The sequence below is a fragment of the Cygnus atratus genome, chromosome 4, assembly GCF_013377495.2.
Source record: "Cygnus atratus isolate AKBS03 ecotype Queensland, Australia chromosome 4, CAtr_DNAZoo_HiC_assembly, whole genome shotgun sequence".
In the NCBI taxonomy this organism is placed as follows: Eukaryota; Metazoa; Chordata; class Aves; order Anseriformes; family Anatidae; genus Cygnus; species Cygnus atratus.
Window position 1 is genome coordinate 47,530,873 of NC_066365.1, and position 17,902 is coordinate 47,548,774.

At 41.8% G+C, this 17,902-nt stretch overlaps 1 protein-coding gene across 7 annotated transcripts in view; it reads left to right on the forward strand.

Annotated features, from left to right (window-relative positions):
* Positions 1 to 17,902, forward strand: part of RASSF6 (Ras association domain family member 6) — a 92,429-nt gene that overhangs the window by 53,103 nt on the left and 21,424 nt on the right. For 5 of the 7 annotated variants that reach the window (XM_050710663.1, XM_035554136.2, XM_035554098.2 and 2 more), the window contains exons 2-3: positions 7,245 to 7,343; positions 12,707 to 12,855. The gene's annotated coding sequence lies outside the window, so the exon portion shown is untranslated. The remainder of the gene's footprint in view (positions 1 to 7,244; positions 7,344 to 12,706; positions 12,856 to 17,902) is intronic. The other 2 variants (XM_035554119.2, XM_035554127.2) reach the window with 1 other exon arrangement.

Below are 17,902 nucleotides of genomic sequence, written 5' to 3' on the forward strand. Positions count from 1 at the left end.
TCTCCTTCATGCTTCAGCTTAGTGCGTCCTTCCATAAAATCTTTCTGATGGTCCAAAAGTAGCTCTGACTTTGCCATTACCCAGGAGGTCTGATAGAGCCAACCTTATGGACTTCAAAGTATAGAAATGGAAAGGAATAAAAATAACCTGATTATTTTGATGGGGTAACAGAGGGATAGCGTCATTTCCCAGACCTGTAAGGAACACCATTACAAATGATCCAGTCAAGTTTTGCCAGAACCTGACTCCATGACTCAGTTTCACCTGTAACAAGGGGTGATTCATTGCTGCTGGCAAAGCAGTTAAGTGACAACAGTTATTTCTCCAACGTATGACATTGGAAGCTGGAACCTTATGTGTGAAATCTTATGTTACAAGATCGGGATGTTACAGCACATCAACATGGCTGCTTTAACACTCCTGCTACTTACTGCACGCAGGTGTTATTGATACTTGTGGGTTGACCACAAGTTTGGTACTGACCTCAGGTGGTGAGTGTTTGAAGAGTGGCAGCACCCTTCATGAGCACTGAAGGCCTAGCAAATTAATACAGATGACATAAAAAAAAAAAAATCAGGTTGTAGCATCTCAAAGAATGATTACCTCATACTGTATTCAACGCCCTTTGGCTGTCCGGCTGAAATAAGCTCATACTTATTACCATGGTGTTAATTTGGAGCCAGCTTTGGAGAAAGCTTTAATTTACACTTCTGGAGCTGCAAACGTCCCATAACCACACTGCACCTCTCAGCTCTATTGCTGCAATTTCAAATGCTTTTCTCCGTGAAACGAGAGTCACTTTGGAAACTATCACAGATGATAAAATTGTCCAGTTCAATGTACCAGGAGCAGCAAGGGGGGCTCAAATGCTTTGTCTCATTTCCTACAGTTAGTGCTTACAAGTAAAACTCTTTGTAATTAATGTTTTGCAAGCATTTCTTCTGCTCTTTAGTAAGGGAGATGTAAAAACTTAGTTGTATTTTTGACCAGGAATGGTTACTGAACTACAATTTCCTTCCAGCTAATGTTGCAAAATGAGCAGGATGTGCACTTGTTGACTTGAACGTCACTTTTCATGTAAGTTTTTGAAGTACACTATAGAAGTGTGTGAAAGGGGATAGCAACAGATTACACTTGCACTCATAGCCCTCGTTATTAAAATTAATTAATAAGGCTTAAACTTCAAGGTATAGAATTGGAAAGGAAGGAAAAAAATGACTTCAGGAGTACATATGTGCAGCCTCATCCAAATTTTTAGGCTTTTATGCCCAGTTTAAGATAGGGCTCAATTTATCATTGAGCGTTGAAGCACAGTGTACTGAAAGGTCCACTCAAAATGAAAAAGCTGATATATTTTGTTGCCCTGGCATAAATACTTCAGCCATGATAGATAAGAAGAAGTCCAAAGCTTTGTGCCACAGTAGTTCTTGTTTTTAAAATCCATGTTTTGGGACACTGTTCAGTGTTTTTCTTTCTAAAGATCTTTTGAAATAAAAATTGTGTCATCCCTTAAAATCAACATAGTGCATTCTGAAAGGAATGCTTGTTATCCCATATCAGCCAGTACGTATCCTGCTCTTTTCACAATCCATTCTGAAAGGAAATGCCAAACATTATTGCAATCATTCACCAAAAGAAATTCCAGATGACAAGCATTTATCTGTTACAGAAAGAATAAGAGCAAATAAGTTTTTCATATTGATTTTTGAGTATGTGTTTGAGAATGTGATTTGATGCCAATACAAAGTGTGAACAGGGTGGCACAAGTTAAGACAACTAATGAGTTGCTTGCCTTCTGAAAACAATCAAAATTATACTTTATCGTTCAAGCAGAACATTAAGGCAAGTCATATCATACCATGATGAATTCCTCCCACTCCTTTATTATCCTCTCCTTATTTCTTCTCTGAATCAAAGATATTTCCCAATAATCCATACCTACAATACTGTTTTATTATGTTTTGGACAGATTAATCCAGAAAGGAACAGTATTTCTCATTAACATGCAGTCAAATTAGGGTTTCCATGAAGGACTTCTGGAACTTATTTTGAGATCTGGAAATAGAAAGGGTTGAGATTTCCAAGGTGCTCATTATTATAGAGAGGTTTGTGTTTTGTTTTGTTTTGTTCTGTTTTTCTCTCCCTGCTGTAGTGCAGTGCTGGTCATTTTATCTTTAGGGTGATTCCTATTTTTTGACGGAGTCCCATTTTATCTTGTGCCTCGATGACAGTGGCAGTGAAATAACCAAGAAGGCAGTCCAAGAGCTGTGCTGCAGCACCATGAACAAGAGATCAGGGCTGAGAAAGGCATAGGAATGTCTTCTTTTGGCTTCCCCAAAGTTGTATGCCTCAAACTACATCTTAAGTGGTAGTAACGTGGCCTAGAAAATTACTTACTGTAATCCATGGTTTGAGACATCAGGCATGCTGCACAGGCAGGCAGATAACACCTGAAGGATTAGCAACAATTGCTCTAAAGCCTTAAAGAACGAAGGTGCCATCAAGTAAGTGGTAAGACAGCAGAATTATAAGACATCATGACATTTTTATTGCAGCAGGAAAGCTATTTTTATTAAGCCGTATACATTAACATGTAGATCACCTCATTTCTTGGCAAGTTCAGTCATGTTAGCTTTTCCTGCTAGCAGCCATGGGCATAAATTAAGCAAGTGTTGGGCATCTCTACAACTATGCTCAATCCCTTAACTCTGACAGAAACCAACGAGGACATCAGGCACGCAGCACTGCTCAGGAAGCAGTCAGATCATACTGTTATTACTTCTCATTTACAAAGACTATCACAACTATCTCATTACAGCCGGAGCACTGGGCCGCATGTGGCTTCTGTAGGAGAAAAAGAAAACAAGCGGGCTGGAGGCAGAAGAGCAGTTGCGTAAGGCAAGCAACAGGTGCCTCACATCTTTCAGATCGTGAATATGTCTCCCAGTGATGTTTATCTGCAAAAGGCAGAGCAGCAAAATTGCATTTTGGCAGTTTTGCTGGGTCCTGTCCTCAGGCAGATGTGCCAGCCATGGCTTGTTTCAAAGTGAATCATTCCTTGTGGGGACATCCACCGGCCATTGTCATGTCATTTTACTTCGAGAGAGGAACTTTGTAATGACTTCCAGCAAGACAATAAACCCATACCACATCCTGTTGCAATCTTTGTGTTACATGGTGTCATCCTGGCCATCCTGTGTAAGAAGTCACTTCTGCACTAATGGCACGCAAACAAGGACGCCATCATTTTGAAACAGCGGTGGTGGTCCCTCCTCAAGGACAGCAGGGCAGCTTCCTGCCTAGGAGCTGTAATCAGTATTTTAACATTTCTGTTCGTTGAGAGTGCTTTTCTTCTGAGAACACAGCATTTTGCCACCTTTCTACCTAAGGTCCCGGTGTAGTTCATTAGCAAGTTCAGAATAATTTTCTGGCCCTGTAAGAGGCTGCATTAGATCCTCTCTTTCAGCATAAACCCACAAGTCAGGAACAGCAGAGAGGGGTCATATACATGGTTTCTGACAGCACTTGTGCTCTTACCAGATGCCATCTGAGAGCGTTTAGTGCAGGGCTTACCACAGGTTGCAAAACTCCAGCACCTGACCGCAAGCATCCCATTTTCCTAGCTCTTGAGGAGTATCAAGAACAGTATCCCCTTACCAACAGCAGGGCTTTTGCACACTGCCACAGCAGGGATGAATAATGCTGGCAGTGACTCAGCGTGCTCTGCACGCTGCCCGCTTGCAGAGCCACAGCTCTTCCAAGTCCACGGAGCCTTTCCACACCCTTCAGCACTCTTGCACAATCAGCTGCTAATGGCCATGGTCCTAAGCATCAACGAAGAAGCCAGAACCACAACACCAAGACCAGAACCTGAAGCTCCCATTCCAGTGTCGGTGTTTGACTGGAGAAATTGTCTGAAATTCCCTCCGAAGACCCAAAAGGGCTTTGTGAAAAGAGAACATGGGCATGTGTATTTTCTGTCTAGTCCATATCTGGTATGGGTTAACATTCTACATGCAAGGTAACCCCTTGATATTTGAAGTCATACACTTGAATCTGCATATGGATACTTAGACAAATGACCTAATTTTCACATCTGCTCTGCGTTTATAATTGCTGCTCAAGTTACTGGATATCTGTAACAGTAGTAATCAAGACAATTTAAGTACCTTGCTTAAGGAGTGCCCATGTAAGAACATGGGCCTATTAAAAATTTTCAGGTTAAGGCAAGTCCCTCATGAAATAAAAATGTTAAGAGCCACCCAGGACAAAATGAGCACTTCAATTACATTTATTGCATTTACATGATGTGAAACATTGATCAAGTCAGAGGAAAGACAATCGTGCTTAAAGCGCTAACCTGGAACTCAGGAGATTTCAGTCCACCTCTTGGCTTCACTGGAGAGTTTTGAGACTGGGACTATCGGTCAGGGTAGGATCTGCAAAGATGCAACTGTCATCCTCTAAGGTGATTCCAGAGCAAATTAATTACATTTGAAGATTTAGGCTTTATTTCTTTGTGTCTGACTTCCCCACTGTAAGATTACCTAGCTGCATAGCTGGAAGCTGCCTGTCTCCCAGGACATGAATTTGAGTTACCACAGTTCTTTTCCAGAGGTTCAGAAAAAGAAACACTCTAAGGCTTACAGCATGAAGAAATGTTAGTTTAAAGGCCATGAGAATTCAACGATTAATGTTTTTATTTTAGCGAAATGTGTGCACCTTTAAAAATGGGAAGAGGGGATTGCTGTAGGTTACGTGATTAAATGAATGATTAACAAAGTTCTTAGACATAACAGGTACAGACTTCAGACAAGGCAAGTAAATCTAGGTTTTCTTTTTGCAGGCATAGGATTTGTGAGTTATCAAGTAGAATTTAAGACTTCTGGAAGACCTTTGAAAAACACCACCCTCATTCTATCTGTTGTGCTTAAAAATAGGCAGCTTAACAGTATGAGCTTAACTTTAACACTTTAGGCACTTGAACATTTTCAAATTGAAGCTGAATATGGGATTTAGTAATGCAAAAGCTTGCTTTCTTGCTTTCTACAATCTATCTACCTTACAATCCTCTAGGAAGGATTCCAGCAATACCTTTCACCCTCACTGCATTTAATAAACTAACACAAAAAATAATATTTATGTTGGATTATGGTTTTGCTCCACACCTTAGAGCAAGAAAATTTAGCTACAGCTGACACCCTGTTCTTCATTGCAACCTGTTTTGTCTTCACAGTAATGGCAGTGATAGACACTAGATGGAAGCTGAATTTCCTTCTAGAAACTGAATCAGGTCAAATGTAGGATTTCGATGACTTATTTCTCTTCTGCATTACTTGACCTGATCCATGATTGGAGATTACAAGGGTCTTATTCATCCTACTGAAGTCACTGGGATGGTTTCCCTACTGCAGTATTCACTTGTGAAATCTAAGATTTTTTTCCTTTGTCTCACATGCCTTAACAATATCATTTAAGTTAAAAATACGAAAAGGATTTTGGGCCGGTATGTGACTTGGTGCACATTTCAAATGCGTAGTCATTAAAGATATTTATGACTACCCTGTAGCCTTGCATAAGTCCTACCACCACTGCCATTTCTACAGCATCAAATTCCTTTTAAATACACGCGACTCAGCGGTCCTTTTGAAGTTTTTATTGTTCTCTCTCAGAGCGTGTAAGATAAGCGAACATAACAGGGGTCCAGCTGTGAAAGGAGCATTATATTCCACTGTAATCTTTTACTTCAAAAAGCCTGAGATCATGCTCTACAGAAGTAGACATCATTAAAGAAATGTTTTAGGATGGTATTGACTGAAGGAAATTATTAGTAACACTGGAAATAAACAGAATCCACTTGAGTGTTTCTTTATATAAACATGGATTGCAAAGTAAAGAGTCTTCCCGGTTATTATTCGAATTCCAATATATAAATATCTTCTTTTTCCAGTTAATATCTATCTTGAAACTGCAACCAGACACTAGCATCAGGAATCAGGGCTTAAATGTAGTAAAGCAAGTCAACAACACATTGATATGAGGCCCCGAGAGCCAGCTGCTCCCCAGGGAACATGGAGCCAAGTACAAGAACCCAGCAGGCAGGGCAGGAGCCTCACTGCCCAGACCCCATCCCACCATAACTGAACAAGGTGATCCAGGCAGGCCCAGAGATCACAGCCAGGTTCAACCCAGAGTCAAGATCATGGCAATAAACTAAGTCCAAGGTCAAAGGGGAAAGTCAGTTCACAACACAGGGGAGCAGAACAACACAGTCCTTGACCATACAGGTCCACAGATGATGCTGAACAAGACACCTACCAGGAAAAAGCTAAAGCACCAAAGCCAGAGCTTAAATGAGCTTCAGGGCCCCTGGGCATGGGGGTGTGTATGGAGGAGGCTGCAGATGGGGCCAGTCAAGGCTATTAAGGCCAATTAAAATCATAGAATCATTAAGGTTGGAATAGACCTCCAAGATCACTGGCACCCTCAGAGCCCCCGAGAGCAGGCAATCCGTGGTGCAATGAGATCACTAATGCTAGAAAAGCTGTTTTGGCCTGCTAGTCATTGTTAGAGGGGTTTCATGAGGTTCTTGAAGGACTCAGCTGGAAATACTGAAGGAGCAAATCTTCTGAAGGAACAAAAAAATAATCAACAGCATTTCTTCCTTCAGCTGTAGAGTAGGAAATTTCAAGTTTCAGCTTTAGAAGGGACCTCTGTGCTTTTCCTGAAGGCTTGCTTTCTTCCCTGGTCTAATAAACAGAAATAAAATTCAAACTAAATCATTTCTGAAAAGCGAGGGAAAACTACAGAGGTTTTTCTTCCAGTTCTGGCACACCAGTAAAGACCTCTCAGAATCTCTTTGCCTCCCATCTTCAAACAGCAGGCAAGCTGTAGATATATTGCTTTATTTGAATTGTATCCAGTACACACCTCTCAGTGTAAACAGTCCTTTACTCTGTGAGGATACCTGCCCAGTGCCACATGTTGAAGGGATTTTTAATCACAAGTGCTTTCTATGGGCTTGATCTTGTGTCCTTTGTCAGCTTGTCAGCAGTGGCAAAACTTCCTAGAGCTGTTTCATGGTCTAGTTGTTGGCTGCGGATGCCTTTGGTTTTGCTGAAAGCTCAAAAGTGCCACTAGTCATGAGGTTTTAGACTGAATTTATTCACATTGCCCAATGAGAGGTGTTACCTAGAGGCAGCTTGTTAGCACTAATAACCATTGCTCACTTCTTTTTTTTCTAGGTCAATGGCTTCTACTGTTGTAGCAGAAAAGAAAAAATGCTGAAGCATGTGCCCCGAGACATGATGCAGAAAGAGATGAAGCATTTTTCCCCACATTTGGTAAGATATTTATTTTTGAGCAAGACACAACAGTACATTAGCAGGACATTTTGATAACACCAAAAGTGTCGTCAATTAAATGAATGTGAAAAATGAAAAATGTAGAATGCCTGAAATATGATCCCACTTCCCCTGGAAATTTTCAATTGTATGTTTAAAAGCTTTGCAACCTATTTTAAGGGTCTGCCCCAATACAAGGACTAAATTGGTTTCGTTAGGATTGCTTTGAACCAAAGTAGAGAATGATCTGATGTCCATGTGATTTTCACAACGTGACAAAGAGGTGCTCACGTTCTATTTTATGAGAAATATCATCATTTATGATACAATATTGAAAGCAATAAGCAGCGACAAGTTACTGCACGCATAGACAAACCACCCAGGAAATAGCAAGCTGTTGAGAGTTCTCTTTTCCACACAGGTGCTCCATTGTATTGTAAAGCCTGTTCTGGAGTTCGTGCATGCAGTGTTTTTGCTGTGTCAGTTTCAGGCACATCCACCTGGTCCTGGAAGTTCAGATTATCCTTACGGGTCATAACCAGTAAGAAGCTTACGTTTACTAGAGAGACACGTCACACATCAGCCTCAGTGACTAGCGTATAATTGGGAGGATCTCACCACATCTAAACCTCTAGCAGGTGATCCCATGCTGGCAAGCCTCCTAAGGACTGCAGCACACCACTATCTCAATCATTTTGTGCTCATAGATCCAGCAGGCAAGAGCTCAGTGCTACATACAGTACTGGGACCTATCTTGTTTAATATCTTTATTGATGACCTAGATGAGGGGATTGAGTGTACCCTCAGTAACTTTGCAGATGACACCAAGCTGGGAGGTAGTGTCGATCTGCCTGAGGGTAGGGTGGCCCTTCAGAGGGATCTGGATAGGCTGGACTGCTGGGCTGAGGTTTAACAAGGCCAAGTGCCGGGTCTTGCACTTTGGCCACAATAACCCCATGCAGCGCAATAGGCTTGGGGCAGAGTGGCTAGAAGACTGTGAAGAGGAAAGGGACCTGGGAATGTTGACCAATGCTTGGCTGAACATGATCTGGCAGTGTGCTCAGGTGGCCAACAAGGCCAATTGCATCCTGGCCTGTACCAGGAATAGTGTAGCCAGCAGGAACAGGGAGGTGATCGTCCCCCTGTACTTGGCTCTGGTGAGGCCACACCTCGAGTACTGCGTTCAGTTTTGGGCCCCTCACTACATGAAGGACATCGAGACCCTGGAGTGTGCCCAGAGTAGGGCAACAAAACTGGTAAGGGGTCTGGAGCACAAGTCTTATGAGGAGCGGCTGAGGGAGCTGGGATTGTTTAGTCTGGAGAAGAGGAAGCTCAGGAGAGACCTCATTGCACTCTACAACTTCCTGAAGGGAGGTTGTGATGAGGAAGGAGTTGGCCTCTTCTCTCAGATAACTAATGATAGGACTCAAGGAAATGGCCACAAGTTGTGCCTAGGGAGGTTTAGATTAGATATCAGGAAAAACTCTTTCTCTCAAAGAGTGGTCAAGCACTGGAACAGCCTGCCCAGGGAGGTGGTGGAGTCACTGTCCCTCACTGTGTTCAAGAAGCGCCTGGACAAGGTGCTACAAGATATGATTTAGTAGCTTTGTGGGTAGTATTGGTGATACGAGGACGGTTGGACTAGATGATCCTGTAGGTCCTCTCCAACCTTGTGTTTCTATACGACTGCAGCATCTGATGGGAGGATGTTTAGCCTCTTAGCAGTCTAGCCACTCGTTCATCTGAAAGCTCAAAGAAAGGATATTTACCTATTCACAACAATGGCAGAAGCAGCTTTGTGCATTTCTGACAGAAAAGCCTACAATGAACATTATTTCTTCGGGCCTCAACATTTTTACTCCAGATTATTTGCTTTAGTAGTACTTGGCCTTACTAGGAATATTTTGATTTCTCTTTGCAAGTGCTTCATAGACTGTAGTATCATTTAGCTTTGTACATGACCATTTATTTATTTTTGTCACTGGAACCACGGTAGAGCTTGTAACTGAAGGTGAACATCTCATGGCCGTACTCTGCTATTATTTCTTGCCCATGAAGATCTCCTGATGTCCTTGACTATGGCCTCCTATCCGCATCAGCTCCCCCAGCCTCAAACTCAACACAGGTACCCCTTTGGTAGGGAAGTGTTAAGTATAGGTCTTCAGGTGCAGCCAGCTGGCTACTGGAGTGCTGGGGAGAGCTTATGACCCATGTATCCAAGTCTCCTCTCCTGCCCTCTTCTCTGGCCCAGTCACCACAATAAAATACAGCACAATAACTGTAATTATAGGACTTCTTAAAGCAACCTCATTAGGAAGTCAAATTTTAGGAACCTCATTAGGTTTAAATTTTAGGACCTCATTAGGAAGTCAAATTTTTCCCCCACAGATATTTTAGCCGGGAGCACCCTGCTCCCAGAAACCCACTCAAAGTTTTGCCTCCCACCGTTTCTTTGGTCGAATAAAAGCAAAGTAAGCAATTCCCAGCTCTGTCGTAGTGACTGCAGGCCCTTACACCGACCGCAGGAGAAACGCGGGAAGCCCTTTCCGTGGTTCCTTTACCCTCCCTGTGGGTCCAGGCAGGCCCACAGTTCCACCTTGAGGCGAAGTCAGACACAGCAGCCTCTTGTCAGTGACATTCAGAGCTTGACCTTAACGGTAAGAAGCAGTCCAACACCAAGTCCAAAATCTTAGTCTAGCCATGCACTTTTCTAGCATGTTGAGTTCATTCTACCTGACCATTATTTGTGTGCAAGATTTTGCTCTTGCCCCGAAAGCTATGGCTGTTGTGACTGTAGTTGTGCCCCACCATTATCCCCAGCTGTCATCACATTACTGTTATTAGATCTGATCCTATATCCTTAAAAGGCCACTGATGGGAGACTTAATTGATACATGCTGTAAAGTACTTACAGCATGTAACTTAGCTTCTTGAACTGGAAGTTTTTGTTTTCCTTATGGACTTCAGGTCAAAGAGCACATGCCCCCAAGTAGAGCTGTGGGACTCAGACCAGCTCTTTGATAAGAAAAGAGACTACTGCATCCTGCCTTCTGTTTCTAATATTTTATTCTTCTACATCAGCCCTTTCTCCTCTCCTTTACTGAGGAACATGTGGTGGACACTGATTTCCTCCAGGAAAATATCAGAAAAAGTACCCATATCACCTGGATCCTCTGCCTGCCCACCCACCAATTCATGCTGACACCCGAGGAGGTCCCAATCCACAGCTTTCCCAGACAAAAGCTTTGTTAACCCTTTGCCCATGTTATAGGTTTAGCCCCCAATTCACTGACTCATCTTCATTCTTTTCTACTAATTTGCCTCATCCAGGCAAATGACTTAATGGTCTGTAATTTCCCAGACTCACAGAAGACTTAGCTTTCAAAATGGGCTTCCAGCTGCCATTTTCAAGTGTGGTACCAAGACAGGTTTAAGTGAGGGGTTTGGCATCTGGGGTTGTATCTACACATTTCATATACCAAACTTCATATTCCTTTCATCTTTTCTGTATTTGATGTTTCTTTAAATTTTGAAAGCTACTTTTAGAAAGGTCTAATAGCCTCATTAACAGTTTAATTACACAGGCTTTAAAAACATCTTCCCAACACAAACAACTTGTTTTTCCCTGAACTACAAAGAGCCACTAGAGCATTCTCAGCAGTGCCTTTTACTCTGATACACAGATGCTGACAGGCCTGACAACCCCTCAACCAGCAGGAGAGCAATTTTATTCCAGCTTTGCCAAGTGAAATACAAGCTTCTGTCAAGAGTAACTCTATCAGCCAAGTAGCATCCTTGGGGCCGCACCACCTCGTGGTGTTTTTACTCCACTGCATCTTTATTAACCAAGGGTTACAGGGCAGGTATTACTCAAAAGCTCATAGGTGTTTACCTGTGTTATTTTGTTGACAGAAATTAGATAAGACGGTTAGTATTAGTACTTATATTGGAATGGCATTTCTGTTTCTTTAGAGACCAGCACAAAGGCTCAAATGTATAATCAGGAGCTTTCATCATCTAAAGAGTGAATAAAATGAAGAAATAAGAAACAAGCCCAATGTAGGAAAGTAGTTAACATATCACGTTATTTTTGTTAATATATAGCACTTAGATTAATCTTTTGAATTCAATACCATTTTCTGAGTTAATATATCAAAGAAGGCTTGCAGTAAGATATTTTTCTCAAAATGGACTTGAATGAAAATAGAAAAAAAAATCAGAAAGCAGCAGGGTAAACAACCTAAGTGAGAACTGACAAACTTTGAATTTCATGAAAACCTCTGACAAAAAAGTCTTTTTTTTCATCTGGCTGCTACATTACACTTGTATTCATTTTACAAAAGAAATTTCAAGTTCAAACATTTTAATTCCAAAGATATGTTTGCATGGATATTACATTCAGACCAAAAAATAAAAAATCCCTTCTGAACATGCTTTTACAGCAAATGATCAAAATTACTATTATACTGTAATGCAGATCCCCATCAGTTTATATAAGTGTTACAGGTATGTGCACAATGACCACAGATTTAAGCTCCAGGGTTCAAAGAACTTGAAATTCCTTGATTTGAGTGTCTTAGCTCAACCATTTTAAGTTACATTTGATGCTATGCTTGTGTTTTGTGATAAGAAGGCAAAAAGCACAGGTAAAGTGAAGTCCTTTAAATGAATACACCATAGATGTTATGTCCAGGATTGCAGTCCCAGTCACTCTGGAAGATGGAGCAGAGCAAGAACAATGAGTCATGCAAATCCCAGGTGCACATTTTGTTGTAGAAACCACAAGAGGCCAGTGCAAGCTCACTCTATGGGGCTGCAGGTTGCCTGCAGCAAAAACCCAGCTAACAGTAGCAGACACTCTGCCCCACTGCTTTCCTGACACTGATTTGGGCTCACAACACCTCTTGGTCACCCCAGTTGTAAAGCAAGTCCTCTTGTACCTTAGCATAACAAGCCAGGCAGAACCACAGATTGTAGCCATGTTGAACCACACATCCAGTTACCAGGCAAGATTACAGTGATGATGCAGGTCTGAAAAATCCACACAGATCAAAATCAGGTCACATAGCAATTGCCCACTTAAGTCTACAACAACATCAAAGGAAGTCAGTCAACATATCACTATCAATAGGATCCACAACTAAATACAAACATTACTACTACCAAGACAGAGACAAACCCTCCTATAACACAGCTCAGCAAAAAGAATAAAGGCCCCTCAATTTGATCTTAAATAGGGTCTTGGACCAATGGTCAGGGATCAGGGGTGGGGAGATCCCAGGTAAGGCAGATCAGGGTCATTAAGGCCAATTGTTGCTGTTAGAGCCCTAATACTGAACGAGATCATACTTTTCATTTTGCAGCATGGAGTTATGCATGTGTTTGCTGTGCAGAGTCCATTATGCTGGCAAAAAGTATATTCTGAACCAGGCAGGGCCTTGCCCATTGCTGTGGAGTGGACAAAGCAGAAGGATCCAGCCCCAGAAGAATATCACCACTAATGGCATTTCAGGTAACAAAGGCAGCTGTCTGTGAACAGCAGAGCGCTGTCCCTTTTCAAAAATACTGTTGTTATTTAAGTGCAAATTGATGATGTCCTATGCCAAGACAGTCATACCGGGCTGAATGTCCAGGTGACTATTGTAGAAAGGACCAGTGGTCTGGGAGTCCTCAGTTTCAGGGTATTTTAGTAGATATTCCTTTATTTCTCACAAAGGTCTCTGAAATTCTGACATTTATTGCTGTAAAGCGAAAGCATAAAAACTTAGTGCCAGCTCCTACCGCACTGCCAGACTGACGGCAACAGAAGAACACAAGGACCCAAGAGGATCTGTGCAGCTACAGGGTGCTCTGGAAGCATTCTGCTTCCCATTTACATGCCTCCGGTAATGCTGGACATTTACCGCTCAGATGCGGTTCCCATTTCTTCAATATCTTTTGCATAAAATTTCATGCCTGAAATTGCTTCAATTCCTGCACCTGTTTGAACCTGTGCTTTCTGCACAAAGCAGGGGGAGTATACCATGCAACTTACAGTCCTAAAGACACTTCCGTTTCTCTATAGCTTTTTGATTTTTCTCTCTAGCTGATTGAACTTTCTCTAGTAAGGCACTGCCTGTGTCCCCCACCAGCCCATGGTTTCCTGAGGTGAGAACTGCCTCCTGCAAGCGTGGTACATTTTCCTGGTGTGGAGTGCACAGTGGAAGCTGGGACAGCACAGTCCCAGAGTCTGAATTTGCATTTCCAGTGGGCAGCTTGTTCAGATTTTTCACTTGCAGGGACATGTGTATGGGCTGGAAGCAAGGGATCGCCCTCAGGGCTGCGTGTCAGTTCCAGATGGATCAAATTCCAGACTGGAAGACACACCCTCTGAACAACTGCATAGGGAAGAATCTTTCCAGAATTTCAGCATTTCCTGAACGGCTATTGATTTGTTTATGTTGCTTTACACAGGAGCATAGTTCATAGTCCAAATCAGACAGTAATTTTACGTGCTGCTGTATTCCATCTGCCTCCGTTGTCATCTGGCTTTATTGTTCCAAAGCACCTCTCAACCAGGAAGATATTCACATGTTCTCAAGAATGAGATCAAATTTTAGCCTTGTTAATTCCTGTGAAACTCTAGCATGGGTTGTAAACATATTAGCCATGCACCGAGAGAAGATCTAGCACTTCAGAGTTAGAAACACTATTGTGTCATCCAACACCACCGAAATGCCACTGCCTCTGCTGTAGAGCTGGCACGTAACTGCCTGCCATAGCACACAGCACTCACTGTGCTCCAGGACCCTACTTAGAAGAATTTGGGCCCTGGATAGCTGAACGAGAAGAAAAATGTGATCCATAACGTCAAACACTTGGAAGAATAAGAAATGACACAATAAGTATGTAAATGTATTTATTCTTTGCAAAGGATGCTAGAATGGTTATTTGGTATTGTAATCAAAAAGCAGAATTGTGCAAGGACAGAAGGACAGAAGGGATTCCTAACAAGCAGTTATGGTGTCTACAAGGTGATTTTCTGCAAGAAGAGTGAGTAAAGGTGAGGAATGTCTTAGTGTCAGAGGGAAGATTTTCTTAAAGAGAACTGAAAAGTCACAGAGGTCTCTTCAGGCCACCAGACATGAGGCAGAACTTCAAGGAGTCAGCCCCATCTGTTTTGCTTTGCACTCTGCCCTTCACAGTGCTCTCTGTGCTCATGTGAGATTTTAAAGAGTAAAATAATAAATAAAGGTGACAGATGCTTATAGTTCATCTGTTTTACTGTCTGTTTAGATATCTAATGTGGTACAACAGGTAAAAAGTTGGTTCTTTCTCCAAACACTTTTTATGGTGTGCTTCAGGGATTATGAAGTCAATAGTCAGTACAAAAATGAAAGCTTTTAAGTCTCACATTTCACGTGGTACCTTCCCAGCAGCTTGGTGTATCATTCAAGTTACTTGTGCTTAGCGGCACACAACGAAGAACTGTGCACTGTGCAGAGACCCCAGGACGCAATGTGAAGAATGTCTGTGCTGCACAGCAGCACTGAGCAAGGGAGCGTGGGCTGCTCAGACACAGAGGCGGGCTGTAATTGCTGTGCATTCCCTCCATGTGAGAGAGCTACTTGCCGTGCTATTCCTTTTCAACCTGGACACTTTCATTGCACAAGGTGTTATTATGTATATTAGGCTATATGAAACTCCTTTCAGTGTGCTTTGCTGCAACAGCAAACTCTGTCCTCATCTGTACAGGAGGAGCTGTGATGTGTAATGGCTCTTTAAGAAAATCTGACTTGCTTTTAGAACAGGTGCTTGAACAAATGACTTAGAAGTGTCAGCATGTTCTTCATACTTTTTATCGGGGTACCTGACCTGAGAAAACAATGGGGTAGCTGATCTCTTTCTAGGTGACTTGTGGTTCAATCTCCTAGATCTCCTAGTGACACTGTGTCTACTAAGAGGTTATTTTCCCTCAGTATTGAATGAAGTTTCATCATTTTATGCCATCAGGAGATTTGGTTGAGTAAATTACAGTCATGTAAAATATGGAGGAGATAACAAATACCTTTATATCACATGCTTTTTAACAAAATTAATTTATAATCTCAGTAAAACATCTGCAGTTTCCCCATCTTGTTTTGTCCTTACCAGATAACTAGTAATAGGACAAGAGGAATGGCCTCAAGTTGCGCCTGGGGAGATTTAGATTAGATATCAGGAAAAGCCTTTTCTCTCAAAGAGTGGTCAGGCACATGAATGGCCTGCCCAGGGAGGTGGTGGAGTCACCGTCCCTCATGGTGTTCAACAAGCGCCTGGACAAGGTGCTACGAGATATGATTTAGTAGCTTAGTGGGTAGTATTGGTGATAGGAGGATGGTTGGACTAGATGATCTTGTAGGTCCTTTCCAACCCCATGTTTCTATGATTCTATGATTTTCTTGAAGTTTGTAGGTTCTTATAATGCTGGGTAGCAAGGTTGTCAGTCTTTGTTCATGTTGCTTCCACTTGGTGTCCCTATGCAGAATGTCTGAAGAAAATGTATTTTCTGTTGACAAGTATGAACGGAATGATGCCTAGAAATCTGGACTACTTTTTTTAACCACTAAAGTGTTTACATAAATGATGATGAGGTGTTTACATGAATATTGTCTCACCCATATCCAACCTAACATTAAACTAGTTTAACATTAGGAGGTTTTTTGATTCATAAGTATGGTTCAGCTTCAATCACTGTGAAGCAGCAATATTTATCTTATTTTAGTAGTATGCTGCACTATATCTTGGTAGTACAGCGTATAGTAGTGACACTCCTGAAATGCAGTTTACTTTCAAATATATCTTGCATTTTACAGAGAAAAAAAAAAAAACAACCTTGCTGCTGAGGTGTTCTGTGAAATTTGCCAGAGACCTGCGTGTGCTCAGGGTATTTTTAAAATGAGCAGAAAAGAGGGGACAGTCCACATTATGACTCAGCTTCTTTAACAAAGAAGTAACTAAAGAAAAATTATTAGCATATTGGAAATGGGAGTCAGGTGCTATAGTCAGATGACCCTCAAATGATCGTTACAGAGGAGTGACCAGAGCATAAAAACATCCTATAAGGGGCATGTGAGGAAGAGTTGGTATTGTTTTAAGGGTTGGGGAGTATGTAAGGTCTTGATTATAGAACTAAAGGGGCAGGCGGTGGAGGAAGGCAGACTTTGAGGGTCTTATTTTGAAGGCAGAAGACATTCATAGATAGAAAGATACTTAAGAACAAATCAGAGGAAGTAGTGTTTTATAGAAAACTCTGTAGTTGACTTTGGTTTAGATCTGGAAATCTTGAGAGTAAAGAATTGAGTTTGGAAGCACTGTGAGAGTGGGTTGGGGTTTTTCTCCCAGTGGGCTGTAATGTAGTGAGAAGCTGTGTGACTGCTGCTCTTTTGTGTGGCATGTTGTCCTCTGCCCTTAACAATATTGTTTAGCTCCAGGCAATGAAAACGTGTGTATGGCTTTATGAGACTGTGTTATTGAATGGATGACTTCATGGGATATAGGATCAAGTTATGATGCATGACTAAAGATGTTTTAGTCTCTGAAGTTGGACCTGCCCTGGCTCATGAGGGCAAAGGCAGGTAGCTTTTTACTCATGCAAAGATTAGTGCCTGAAACATTCCTGCTTTCTTATCTGGGTAGAAAGCCATCACTGTTGGTACATGTACTACCACAAACAGCAGGTCTGCTCTTCCTTCTCTGTACTATTTTTGAAATTAAGAACTTCTGGCCCTCAAAAGTCATATAATGGTATGTAGAAGGGATTATGGCCCACAGGAGATAGCCTTGTAGTGGATGTGTGTTTTGCGTATTTAGTGATTTGAGCTAATCATCTGTTTCCTAGTTTCTGCTCTGGGCTATGCTTATCAGCTGTGCCAGCGAGACATGTCCTGGCACAGGAATATTGCTGTTGGCAGTAGGGTGTGATGACAGAAGATAATATTGTTAAAAAACAGGAGGCCCTTTGCAGGGCAAATCCACTTGTTCTGAATTCCTTGGTTTATTGCTATTATCAGTGCAATCCTCATGGTAATTTCTGTAATGTGAAGCAAAGCATTTGTGAACTGATACCTGTTGATTCACGTGAAATTCTGATCTTGTCATTGGAAGCTGCATCTTTGCCTTGTAGTGTCTGGCTCAAGAGGTCCAAGAAGCATTTTCCCCAACTGGGATCAATGTTGGTCTGAAGTTGTCCAGGAACAGCTGTTAGCAAATGATACAGGTGATTTTCTTTTTCATTGTGAAGCAGAGAAATCTCTTAGGATATGCATGAGATCACATTGTGTTTTCAGAACACTGTCACTGAAGTCCAGCATAGCTGTACGATCTTGCCATGGCCAGCTTGTTTACTCTGATTGCATCCTGTAAAAGCAGGAGAAGAAACTCTCTTTTTTTTTTTCCCACTGTTGGAAATATTCTTCTAGTTCTAGCAGTTGGACAGTTAATGATCTGAGGCCAGGTTATAAGACAGCTGGAACTCCAACCTCCAATTATTTACTAACTTAAAATGATTTACATTAATCATGCAAGGAACCAGAAAAGTA